The following is a 13,681-nucleotide window of genomic DNA, read 5'->3' as shown; positions in this document are numbered from 1 at the left end:
TTGTTGCAAGGGAGGCTGGGAGAGCGAGTTAAGGTTTCTTAGCTGCAGAGTGAGGACATGTATATGACAAATTCCTCTGATACAGAAAGAATGTTCAAAAGTTGCTGGGTAGCCAAAGAATAGAAAATGTCCTCCACAAAACTATCCCCAAACAGGAGAACAGTTAAATAAGTTTATATCCATAGAATGGCTTAACATGGGGCCAACTAAAAGTCACATTTTAAGAACATTTAATAACATTGTACATAAAAAAAATAATACATATGAAACTATAAATCCATGATGGTTCTATTTTTAAAATATATGTAGAGAAATAACTTGGAAGTTAACATTAAATGTTAAACATGGATAAAAGGCATGGTTTTTATCGTTAATTTTTTAAAAATTTGTATAATTAATACCTATTATTTTATAAGAAGTATCTATTAAAATGCTAATTCCTTATTGTTTAACTATAGATATTAATAAGTTATCATTACATCAGGGTAATATAGTTTGTTGTGCTTTGTCTGGCCAGGTGCTCAGCTCCATTCATAGCCAGAAAATAATTAGAAAAGGAGAAAAGGATCCATTGTGAGTCTACCCACATGCCTTGCTGCCAAACCCTTGTTATCTAAACACTTCTTGAAAATAAATTCTACATTCAGTAGCCTAAACTTTACTAACTTCCTGCATTTTTCAGCTTTTAGTAATCCAGTTTCTGTTCTCACTGCTGTGCTGAAAGATTCCTTAACCAAGTACCAGTGACCTCCTAACTGGCAAATTCAATGTCTATTTTTCCAGTCCTTAAACTACCAGTTCTCTCTGCTGTATTGCATTTTTAATATCCTTCTTTGTTAAGCTCTGCTTCCATATTTCTGTGGAAAAGGAAAGGTTACCACACTCTCTAAGTTTTCCTTTTACCTATCAATTCATTTTTATTTGAAATAAATATTTATTTGGTGTTGTATTATGTTCCACATATATCTGTGACCATGACTGACAAAGTCCTTGCCCTAAAGGAACTTACATATTGAGGGTTGTGGAGAGGAATTCTAAACAAACAAACAAACATATAAACAAAGCAATTTTATGTTTTACTTCTTAACTTTGTTCTGCTTCCTATGTATGCTTCTTTCTTCTGGCAATCCTTTAACGTTGGTGTTTCTTAGGCTTCCCTCTTAATGTCTCTTCTCATTCTGCATGCTTTTCTATCCTTTCTCATGGCTTCAACTAATCTGTTTAGTCTTGATCTCACCCCAGAATTCATGTATACAACTGTCCATCCACAGATATATCTCCACAAAGCTGTCTGGCAAGCATCAAATTCAAGAAATGTCAAGATAAATTTATTATCTTCTCCTTTAAACCTGCTTCTTCATGAGGGATCTTCCCCACTAAGGGGTCTGCCCTCGCCTAAAAACTAGTGCATAATCATGGAAAGTGCAAGTCATCGATGATCACTCTCGTTGTCTGCAATCTCCAAAATCAAAGGTCTCCTTTAACAAAATAAAGGTCTCTTGGTGGGGGTATTTTGGTTTTTGTCTCTGGTCTTGCAGAACAACCCATATTCTAAAAATATAGATAAATAAAATAAATAAATAAAATAAAGTGACTTCTTTATTCTAAAAATATAGATAAATAAAAGCAACATCAAGGATATATATACGTACACGGAATCTTTGGAAGTCAAGTTAAAGTCCAGAGCTCCCAACTAATTATATTCATTTATGGATGTAGGTGTTCAAAGTAAGATGTTAACATCATAAATCTTGACTTTCATTTCCCCATACATCCATCTGTAATGTGTCCAGTTCCTATCAGGCTCTGAGCATCATGGCACCTCACTGAGGACCCTGCACTGGGCCCTCAATAAATGTGTCCATTATCTCTCTTATTTACTTAGAGACCAATTATCTCAAGGCTGCCAGTCAGTCGCTAAAGAAAGAAAACAAGAAAATCCACAAAACTAAGTACCTTGTTTTCTATTTTGATGTAAGCTTTTGAGTTTGTTGCTGGGAAGTAGAGGATAGATGTATACATTTGATTAAATGTTCTGTGATGTATTTTCTGTACTTACTTCTTGGCTTTGGTATTGTCAAAGATGATTTAAGGTCTCTTCTCTTTTGTTGGGTTTTTTAAAAAATGTATATTTGGCAATCAAGTAAATCTATTGTATTTTCCATAGTGTATTCTTTTCCTTTCTCTTTCTTAAAAAAAAAAAAAAAAAAAAAATTCTATCTCAGCACAGCAGCCTGATGTGAGCTAAGCTGACCCACTAACACTCCAGTCCAGCTGGGCACAGATTTCCTTCCTGCTCACCCAGCAGCCCGGGATGCAAGTTGACTATCTGGCTGGGCTGATGTTCCCTCGCCCAGCTGAGCTACTAGCCCAGGGGAAATGCTATCCTTTTCCAAGAGTGCAAAGGCAGCTGCCACAGGCCATGGTCCTGGCCCTGCAGAAGGCATCTTGGACCCATTGGTTGGACACTATCTATATTCTCCCCTGAAGCTTCTTCTTTATTTGCTGGAAAACACTTACAAGGCAAAGAGTGAAGTCCATGCATATTTTATAGAACAGGTTTATTACAGCTATTAGAATTCAATTCCAATCTATATCATCACCTTCTAAAAGCACTTATGCTCTTCCTTCAAAACTTCTGCATACCATTTTTATTCTGACCACGGTGAAATAAATGCCTGATGACTCCCACAAACCCGAGTCTTCTCTCTCTCTCTCCTCTATCTCTCTCTTCTGTCTGTATGTTTTTGTCCCTGTCTCTCTTTTCCTCTCTCCTCTCTCTCTCTTTCCTCCTGCTGCATCCAGGAGAAACAAGGGCTGGGAAAGAAGATGTGAAACAGGTTTCATCTCCTTTAATCCTAGGACATTAAAACCACAAATAACGACAATACTCACCATAACGAATAAACAAGGCCAAAAAAACAGAAAACCTCTAACTTACACGCAGGCTGTTGAAGCCCCAGCATTCACAGGAGCTCATTAAGAGAGACGGTGTATGACGATGATACGCACAAATGAGGATGGGAAGTTTTGAAAGCATTTCTTCCAAACAGAAGGAGAAAGAAAAAGAAATGCACAGCGCTCAGACACGGATGCAGGGGACGGGAGAGGGAGCAGTTATTTGCTAAAGGTGTTCTTCTCCATCCCCTTTTGGGGATCTTTGTATACACACTCCAGCCCCAGACAAAAGGCACAGGGCAGCTTTAGAGTCTTCAGAACTGGGGGCTGAGGAGGCGAGGGAAGAGAGGGGCATGATTGATGGAGTTCTGGTTGGCTTATAAAGGGCAGCCGGGAGTGCAGGGAAATAATCAGGGAAAAGGGCGTTCCGTGCTGGCTTTCTCAGAGGGGCGAAATGAATCCTGGTCCTCTGCATTATTAAGTTGTCAGGCGGGCTGATGATGAAAATCTGAAGGTCAGGCATAACAAGAAGCACCTTATGGGGGGGTCACGACCTTTCTGAAAGTGCTACACTCATGTTTATCTGCACCTAACCCTTATCCACAATTCTTCATTTGATAAGAACATCGGGAGAGGGGGAGGCAGGGAGGGTGTCTCCTCATATGTATAAGCAGTGAGCGAAATTAGGCTTCCCGTGAAACTGATTGTGGAGGCTCAATTCACAGTGAAAGATAATAAACCAAAAGGACACACGAGGGATGCAGGCAGAAATTGTTCGCTACAGTGAAACTCAATAAAGGGAACAAGAGCTTCCCTAAATGACAAATTTGGTACAGTGGTGCTAAAATCAGGATTCTCCCTGGAATTGCCGCAGCAATTCACTCTCGGCAGTACCACTTTTTATTTACTTTGGAGATCCTAACGGCATGGGGAGGGGGTGGTTTGGGGGAATGTTTATTTCTTTATCTGCTTGTTTTAAACCAAAGACTCAAGGTGAAGGACAATCAGGCAGAAATATTCTATTCGATTTGTATTTTTGTTTGTTTTGGAACTGGCAATGGAGCAGCCATTCTCAGGCAGCTCGTTGGTGTGTGTTTGGGGTGAGAGTTTGTATTTTTCATTTGGAGAATCCTTTTCCAGGTGTTCTCTGTTTCTTGGGGACTGAGGAAGTGCTTGGGATTCTCAGCTGGGACTCATAGACTAAATCTCTAATGGATCACAAAAGTAAACATATCACTTGTAAAAATAACACTGGAACAATTCACAACCTACAATGCGGGCTTCTAGTGACACTTCCAAATCTAGTTGTTTATCCTTGTTTGTAAAAAGAGCATTCTTCAGATTTTGACGCTTTGGCAGTACTGTAATGTGAAAAACACAGCACTTGCAGAATATCTACTTTTGAAGGTGAAGATGTGTTTGAAATTGCACAGAAAGGGAAAAGTTTGGCAAAATGAGGACAGAAAATAATTCACCTATAGAATTAAAAAAAGAAAAATTCTTGAAGTCAGTTAAGGATTTTACCTTCCTGGAAGGGAATTCTCCAAAATCTGGAAGGAAGGAAGAATATCATATAACACCCCTTAGGTTTGTTTAGCTTATTTTTCTTTGAAAGGGTAAAATCTGATTTTCAACATGATACTTTGAGATAGGCTCATTACCTACAGGAGTAGATTGCTACTTGAGTGAATGATATTCAACGTGGATTTATACTCTTATTTGCTAAGACATTTTTCATATTCTCCTCCAGTTCTTAAAGTTATCTCCGCAAGCTGCTTGCCATCCCTTCTACCAACTCATATGCACAGAAACATTATCCCAAATAGATAAGCCACATATAAACTAAGAAAAAAAAATTCCATTTTAGTTTCTCAATTCTATGTAGGAATAAAAACGCAATATATATTACTTGACCTACCATCACTCTTGCCCTATACATTTGAAGATCACATCTGTGCTTTTTGCCTCACATGTATCTCCCTGTGTGGCTGAGATAAAATCACTACCTTTCTATGGTGCTTGTATTTGTAATGTTTGTTTAACAATTGGACTCCTGCTATAAAAATAGCACTGGGACATAAAGTGAAATAAAATTCACCAGCAATATTCCACTATAGCATTTATTTATTCTTTTTCTCTTATCTTTCTTCTTCTTTATTTATTTATTTAGCCAGAAGACAAGAAAGGTTTATAATTGATGAGATTCCCCAGCTTAAACTGTGTTGACCCAGAAGTCAGGATGAGAGAGAGAGAGAGAGAAAGAGAGAGAGAGACAGCATGCACGAGCCCATTATTGCTGGTGGGGCTGAGAAGTCGGGCACACCGTGACTGACTTGTCACATAGGGTGGAACAGGTGCTGAGACACAAGCCCTCGGGAATAGTCATTGTGCAATTGTTTTTGAGAGTTTTTTAAAAAAAATCTTTTTTGTTCTTTTATAGGCTAAAGTAAGGGTATCATTTGGAATACATTTTATTTAATATCCATGGGAAGATATTAAATCCACGTCTTATCCAAACACATCTTTAAAAAGTCTTTAAAAAGCTTGCCACTAGCTTCAGGTGTCCAACTCCATCCATATAATGGGCTGAGATGTCTTCAGGGCTTAAGGGTGAATTTTCCAACAACATAGTCTACCATCAACTACCCAGCTACATCTTAACTATACGTAATGTTATACATCATAACTACTCTTTTGTTATTCAAGGAGTAAGAATATAATTTTATTTTTTATTTTGCTTATTTAAATCTATAGATTTCTTCTTTAAAAAGTGGATTTGAACCTGATCCCAACAAAAGTTGTATACATATTAAATAGATTTAGATCAGCAATTTACAAACAGAATTGAAGATAGGAAAAGTGATGCCATTGTCAGCTGGTGACTTCACCAGTGAAAGGTCAGTTCCTGGATCTCTACCTGCTGGCCGTCGGGTGTTTGTTAGGTGTCTCAGCTCTTTACTTTCTCGCTTTAGCTGCCTCGTGTCTGAAGTCTGTTGTGTGACCTCAACAACTTCCTGCAATGAGATTGTGTCTGCGGTTCCAGGGCCAGGACTTTCAATTTTCCTAGGCTTTGGCCCGGTTTTATACGACATTCAGACATTTGTCTTAAAATACTGATAAGACTTGAGTGGAAGGAAGGGGCTTGATCTGCTCATACCTTGACGTCCAAGTTGTGAACCACAGACCAGCAGCCTGTGTCCCTCAGCAGACCAGCAGTACTGGGGGCCCAGTGCAGAAGCTCAGGTCCTACCTAGCCTGGACCCACTCAAAATCTTCATTATAACAAGATCTGAAGTGGTTCACATGCACATTCCAGCTGGAATGCACTAGAAGCCATTTAGCATTTTCTTGGGCTTCATTTGGCCTAGTGGAGGGCAATTCTGCTCTTGGTTACGTGGTAATTTCAGGTGCCTGCTACCTCCCTAGTGTAGTTTTCATTGGTGAGTTGACAAATGCATAACCTTTCTCTGCTTGTCTTCCTCCTGGCTGAGCAGAAAGCATCAAAGAAAAGTTGGAAGATACTGGGGCTAGTTCTACTGGAAGCAGAAATCCATAGAGAAAAGGAGGGCTCCGATTCCCACTAAAAGGATTGCTCAAAAGGTAATAATAATAGATTGTCCAAGAGCAAATACCTGTGTACCAAGTTCATTTTAAGTTGCAATAACATATTCTTTTTTTTTTTCTTTACATCAGCACGCCAAGAGAAAACTGCATTCTATTCTCTTGGCACATTTTGTCAGCTGCTTTTTCTTTTCTAGTCTTTGCATAGGGAAAAAACAAAAAAAACTACTACTTGTATTTTTAAAGGTACTGGAAAGGTGAACACTACCTATCTCAATATCCTTTATTTTCAACTCTACAAGAAAACTCTACTGTGACTTTTTACTGCCATCTTTTTTTCTATACATTCTTAATTTCATAGGGCAATCGATTCAAATCCCTTTTAAATCTCAATGGGCTGGAACTTGGCATGCAAGTTGGTTGGCAAGGTGCAAGTCCCTCTTCAAAATATGACAGAAGTCATGGCTGAAATATAGAGCGGCAAAAATGTTGGAGAGTTTTGCCAAGCTGTGGCCAAACAAGGCCGACTGTTATTAGCAAGGGGCACAGGGGCCAACTAGGGGGAGGGAGAGAATGTGGGCAGTATGCCATTTGCATAATGATCAACCTAGCTTTAAAAAAAGAAAAAGAACACTGCTTCTGTTCATTCCTTTTTGAGCTTTTGTTCATTTTTTTTTAAATGGTAGTTTAGAGAACTAAGAATGCAGAAAACAAATGAGACAGAAGAGGTGACACTGGAAAAGTTTTAATGATCTTAAGCTCAATCAAAAGCCCCCTGAACTTCTATCCCAATGACACCTCAAAATTCAGTTTCAACTGCCATCGCATGAAGCATTGCTGTAGTACACACAGTTTATGTACCAATGAGCAGATGCTGCAAAATAAGGATGAAACAGTTGCTGGTTCGTCTTAGATAATCACAGCAGATTACGCAGTAGTTTCATTACAGTGTTTTTACTATGCATTATTTTTACTATGCCGCGTCCTTTGAAATAATGGGAATTGATTTCACAGATCTTTTGCATATTACTGATACTGAGTAATGTTGCCGAGTAAAACCTTTTCTATCCCGCCACTGTGAAAAGGCACTAATTGGGGAAGAAGAAGGTTCCCCCACGGAAGGCTCTCTTCCGCAGATTTGAGGCTGGGAAGCAATTGAGCCAGGGAAACTATATATGTGGGCCTTTGTGGTTTAGCAGCTGTAGCTTTGTGTTCTGATTTAGCTGACCTACAATTCACGAACTCCCAGATCACAGAGCATCGCTGCACTGCCCTTGGTTTCCCCTTCTTGGCCCTCAACTCACCCCCTCCCTGACCCCTATCACATCTCTCCTGCTGGATAACGCAATTGGAAATGTGCTGATGAAGAACAGAGTTCAGAGGATGAATACCAAGGCAGAGATTACTAGTGTCTTCTGAAATCAGACACAAACCTCAAAGTGCATTGAATTTTTTCCCTTGACTTTGAGTCACTTTGTGCACGTGACATCTCCCCCTGGCCGTGTGGCTTTTCCATGACTAGCATCTGCAGACGTATTTTCTGATACACATGTTAAGAGAAGATAAACCTTGTTTCTCTCTTCTCCAAAGTTGCCTTTACCACTGATTGACTTGGCTATAACCTCTTCATTCCTCTTAGAAAGATTTTGTAGAGGGAGCTTCTGTGTTTTTTCTCAAGGCTTCGTTTCTAAGTCAATGGGAATTTTCTCTTGCTGGGGATGAGAAAATCTTCAGTGTTGGGAAAGTACAGTGAGAAAGAAAATAGACAATTTGGAATGGATTCCAGCTCAGTGTCTCGTTGTGAGTTAGCTGCAGGGTTTAGGCAAGACGTTTACCTTCACTGGAAGCTCCATTCACATGTAACTTTGGAGTGATTAAGGAAGCTTTCACCTTCACCACTCTTACCTTTGGGGAGTTCTGCTATTAAAGGTAAACTCCCACACGATAATTCATTCCCATCACATTATCAAGACTGCAAGTAAGCCAGCAGTACTGAGCCAAAGACATTAGAAAGAGGCTGGAAGATTTGATAATTTTATCTGACAAAGTCTGAGAACAGGACGTGGCAAGGTTTTTCCCTTCCACTTAGTATGTGGAAATACTTGGACAGATAAAGTCCATATAATGCACTAAAGTGTTTTAGATGATAAGGGTAGATGGATTCAGTAGTAATAGTCTAGAATTATTTTAAGTATAATTTGAGTGGGAGCAATCTGTTTTAGTACACTTCAAGGATAAACCCGGAAGTATCATATCTGTTGTTCCAGAGGGCTTTCTTAGGAGTTCAAAGTCGATTGGTTCCATCCAGAATTACAATTGTGAAACCTCAGAAATTGATCTGGAAATTTCCCAAAATGTGTTCCCTAAAACATTATGTCAGTGAGATGTCAATGGTTAGCACACCACACACACATACACACACACACACACACAAACACATAGGCACAGTAAGTTTTTGTGGTGAAAAACAGTTTGTGGGTTTAGGATGAAATATAGTTAAACTGGTTTTTCAATTGCAGGATGTTCAGAGCCTTTTATCGGAGAATGTGCACCATGAATCTACTAGAGAAAGATGGCTTTCATAGCATCTTTACAACCGATAGGACCATAGAAATCTTTGCGGGAGAAACACCAGTTAATACCTTATTAAACTGCTGCCTCTCAGAACACAATTTGTTAAACACTGATATAAATTCAATCTGTTGGAAACAAGTAGAAATAGAGATCTAATGGTGACTTCTAGAAATTGCTTTTAAACAGATAAAATTCAAACACTTTGGACAATGATTTTTAAGAGAACCCTTAGTTATCGTTTTATATATCATTGTCTCTTAAAGCACCAAGGCTTCAGTAATGAGTGGTTTTAAGAGGTAAGTAAAGATGGTACATGCATTAACTTTTTGGCTTAACTTTTTATGAGGCATTGTGGTATTCATAGCCTGTCATGAGGAAACCCCAACATACCATTTAAACTAGATCACCCATTACACATAGGCTAATCTAAATTTTAGTAACATTGAACTATTAATAGTTCCCATTATCCAAACCAACCATGTGCTTCTCTGTCTCCTGCCTTGGCTCACACAGTGCTTCTTACCTAAAAATTCCTTCACTCTAAGGCCACTTTGTAAATTCTATTCATCTTCGAAGAACCACATCAAATGCTTGGAAGCCTCCTTTGATCTGCTTAAAACTAATCTTTTCCTTTTTGGTTCTTACTTAGCAGTTTGTACCACCGCTAGTACTGGACACACATTTCCTCTTATTCTATGTAGCTCTTATTATTATTTTAATTCCCTTTCTATGCATTTATTCTGAGCCAGTCATAGGGCTAACTTTTGCATACATGATCTTACTAATGTATAATCTGTGCAATGATGAGTACCTGTGTGCCACCCACCCACATACCCTCTCCCCTCCCCACGTAATCACTATCTCTTTAACAATGATGGAAGCTTAATGAAGTTTATTGAAATCACTGGACTATACTAAAATTGATTTTATATTTGATGACTAAGACTAAATGTCTAAGATAAAAGTATGCCATCTTTCCATGTTGCTTTGGTCTATGCCCTAAAGATGCCCAAGATGTCCTGCATTAATGTCTTGCTATGTTCTCTCTCTCCGTGTGTGTGTGTGTGTGTGTGTGTGTGTGTGTGTGTGTTTACAGGAAACTTTCTAAGCCTTAGAAATCATGAGAATTAGAGGGATAACATCTCATGCTCCAGCATGGTACACTTTTTTTGAGGACCAGTGGTAATTCCTGGGGTTGCAGAAACCTTATTTGGAAAAGTGGCACTCTATGTTTTATCCCAAAGTGCCAAAGATGCCATCACTTGGCTTATATTAGCTGGATTAAAATTATCATTTTAGTTCAGCACACTTTGTCTGAGCAACTATTATGTTATATGCCAAGGCTGGTGCAAAGCATCATGAACACAAACTTAACTAAGACATCTCAGTGCATACTTACGGGGAAGGATATAATTTCAACTTCATAAAAGTTATCTACCAAAAAGTTTTATTCTATCCTTAGTTTTGTAAGTACTTATACCATAAAGAGATCCTCTCTTTGGTCTATTAAAGTGGAAATTACATTAAAAAAAGACATAATTTCAACAAAATGTAGTAAGTTCTAAGGCTGATATATGCACTGGGAGCAATGGAAGTTCTAACAGAGACATTTGCCCTAACATGAAGGCTTAAAAGCCCAAAGTAATCCTGGTTTCTACCATTCTTAGACTTATAGCCAAGAATCCTTGTCTATGTTTATATCTAAAGTTAGGGGAATAAATCTTCTGGCTTCTCACGTGCCTTGCTGAAAAACTTCTGCCTTGGTAAAATTCAGTATGTCTTCAGTCCTGGAAGTCTGTCTTAAGTAGTTTCTGTGTCATCCATACCTAGGTCTCCAACTAAAGGGTGCAGGGAGCTGGTCTTTCCTTCAGCTGGAATCAATTTTTTTCTACCCAAGTCCATTTACTAGAATTAATCATTTTAGAGGAAGCTCAATTTTGCTGGAAAATCCAGAAAAGATTTTAGTTACAGCTCCACATAGTAAAGCAATTGTGTAATTAGTAATACATTTGTCACTCCTTTACTGAGTGAGGAAAAAAAAAAAAGTAACACATGTATTGCTTTAGTGTAAATCCTGACAGTGGAGATTTTTTTTTCCAGGGAATTATACCATTATACCATAAAAATGTCAAGGCGCAAGTTTACTGTTCCTACTAATATTCTAAAATATTCTCTTAAGCTGACATCTCTGTCAATTAAAATTAAACAAAATTGCATTCTGCCATATACACTTCAAGTAGGAAGCGTTTGAGTTTATGGCTGCACTTTGAATTGATTTTTAAGATGGCATCTGTAAAACTTGGCTCAAACAAGATGAGGTGGGATGTATTTAAGGACCAGTCAATTTAAAAAATGTTTTTAAAGATCATAAATTGACAGCCGGAATAGACTGCACATGCCTCCAGGTTTCTCAGCTATTAAAATAAATCCAGCAATTCTTTTGAATTGAATGTTTGTGCTGACATAATTCAGTGCCAACACGCTTCTGACTTGTTTTGGGTTTCCAATATTTTTACAGAGAGTAACATAAACAAGGAAGCTTGTGAGTGTTGCTTCCAGTTGCTCAATTCGCACAGATTTGGGAAAAGTCCTTCTCCTGGCGTTTCCCACACCAGCGGAGCAGTGGGAACGTACTTTCTCACGGGACATTGGTTCTCAGGGAGGAGAGAGACAAGGGCAGTGAACGCTTTTGGCAGGACTGCGCTGCCAATAAAGTCTTCAGGGAGATCACCCTCTGTGATAGGAAGATGAGCAAAGTAAATCTCCGTTCCAATTCCTCTAAAAGGAATTTAAGAAGCCATCTTTGGGCTCATCCCTCCGATTGCCAAACTTTAATGTACAGTGTTTTATTGGTGCATTTAAGGCAAGTATTATTTAATGATCCAGAGTTTCTTAGGGCCAAAGTACTTCGCTCATTCTTTGTTAAGCACCTTTTGGAAGCTCAATGCGCCTTTTGGGGTCACCTGGCTACCACTTAAGGGAAAGAGATAATAACCTAAGTAGCTTAAAAGGGTTTGTGCCATTTCAAGCAAGTTCACAAATGATGTTCTGGCTTGGCCACTGTCCTGAACAATTTTGGGGTGTGTGTATGTGTGTGTGTGTGTGTGCAGTTTTGGTGTTCTGAAAGGGATGATGCTTTGTCTAGACATAGAGGAAATAGTATCCCTGAAAAAGTAGTAAGGATTGGGGAGAACTTTCTTCTTTTCTTTAAAGTGTGGAAGCTGTGCTGCTGGGGGTCTATCTGATGAGGAGCATTGGGATCTTGCCCAAAAGGATGGCATCTTCTTCCTTAGTGGTCATATTTAAAGTCCTGTAGATTCTGAGGGAGCAGCTTCCTGTTCAAATTTTTCCCTGCTGAATCCCTCATCGCTGGCATATAGCTAGTACATACTAAGAGCTCCATAAATACTTTTGAAATTGTACATAAATAGAAAAGTGGATTGAACCCCTGTGCCCTAGTTCCTTAAATATTTCTGCAGAAGAAGTGTAATAGCTGAAAATGCCTGGGCAGAAAGTCACATGGAGGGAAAAAAAACTCATGGGAGATGCTTATTGGGTCTTACAGACTCATGGAGATCACATGGGTATATGACACTCTCTGGAGGAGACACCAGAGATAGGCAGACATTGCTTTCATCCCTGTGGGTTTCATTCTCTCTCTTCTCTCTCTCAGTCTTGAACACTCAGCAACCATGGTCTCTGTGTTCTCTGCCTCTTTTCCCTGATTCTGCTCTTGTTTGGTTAAGATGTGTTTTTAGAGGATGCCCAATGCGTACTGCATATCCAAATGACATTTGTGACTGGTGGTCATTGGAAGGACTGAGCTCAGGAGACGGATGGAGATAGAAGGTGGGCGTCCAGACCTGAGTATACAATACAGGTAGCTATGTAAGGTACACAGAACAGTGTGAACCAAATGGTCAAGAGAATCTGACATCCGTTCTTAGCCACGCCACATGGGTAGCCTGAAAGTGGTCCACTGTAGAACATTTGATTTATGAGACTCTCCCCTGCCCAGCCCTCAATCTGGAAATACTAAACAGGCTCATTTTTTAACATAAATCTGCGGTACCCAAATACCTGAAATATCTGAAATAGTAACAGGGCTTATTATAGTCAATTATTGATGCACTCCACATGTTTCATTTTAATAAATATTTACTAGGCTCCTACTATATGCATAGGTACAATTTTAGGCATCTGGGATACAAACCAGGAACAAGAATAAAACCTTTTTTAATGGAAATTATATTTCAGTGGAGAGCATGAAAAATAATCAAGATAATTTTTTTAAAAACTATCTATGTATGTACATAGAGTACGAGAGAGAGAGAATGTGTGTGTGTGTGTGTGTGTGTGTGAATTGTGCTAGATGGTGCAAGTAGTAAAGAAAAAAATAAAACAGAGAAGATGATAGAAAAATTGGGGGGGTATGTGGAGTGGGGAAGAGGGTGCAGGAGGCAGAAATATTTTCAAAGGTCATCCGGGGAAAGCTTCCTAGGAAGGTGAAGAATTCAAGAATTCAAGAAGGTGAAGGAGTGAATCTTGCAGATTCCCCACCCACCATCTTACTTCTCTGCCAGTTCCCAGTGAATGGCATCACCAACCAACCTCCTAGGTAAATCATACAGCAGTTATCCTGGGTTCT

This window comes from Eulemur rufifrons, chromosome 3 (genome assembly GCF_041146395.1).
Source record: "Eulemur rufifrons isolate Redbay chromosome 3, OSU_ERuf_1, whole genome shotgun sequence".
Classification (NCBI taxonomy): domain Eukaryota; kingdom Metazoa; phylum Chordata; class Mammalia; order Primates; family Lemuridae; genus Eulemur; species Eulemur rufifrons.
This window is presented reverse-complemented; position numbering follows the sequence as displayed.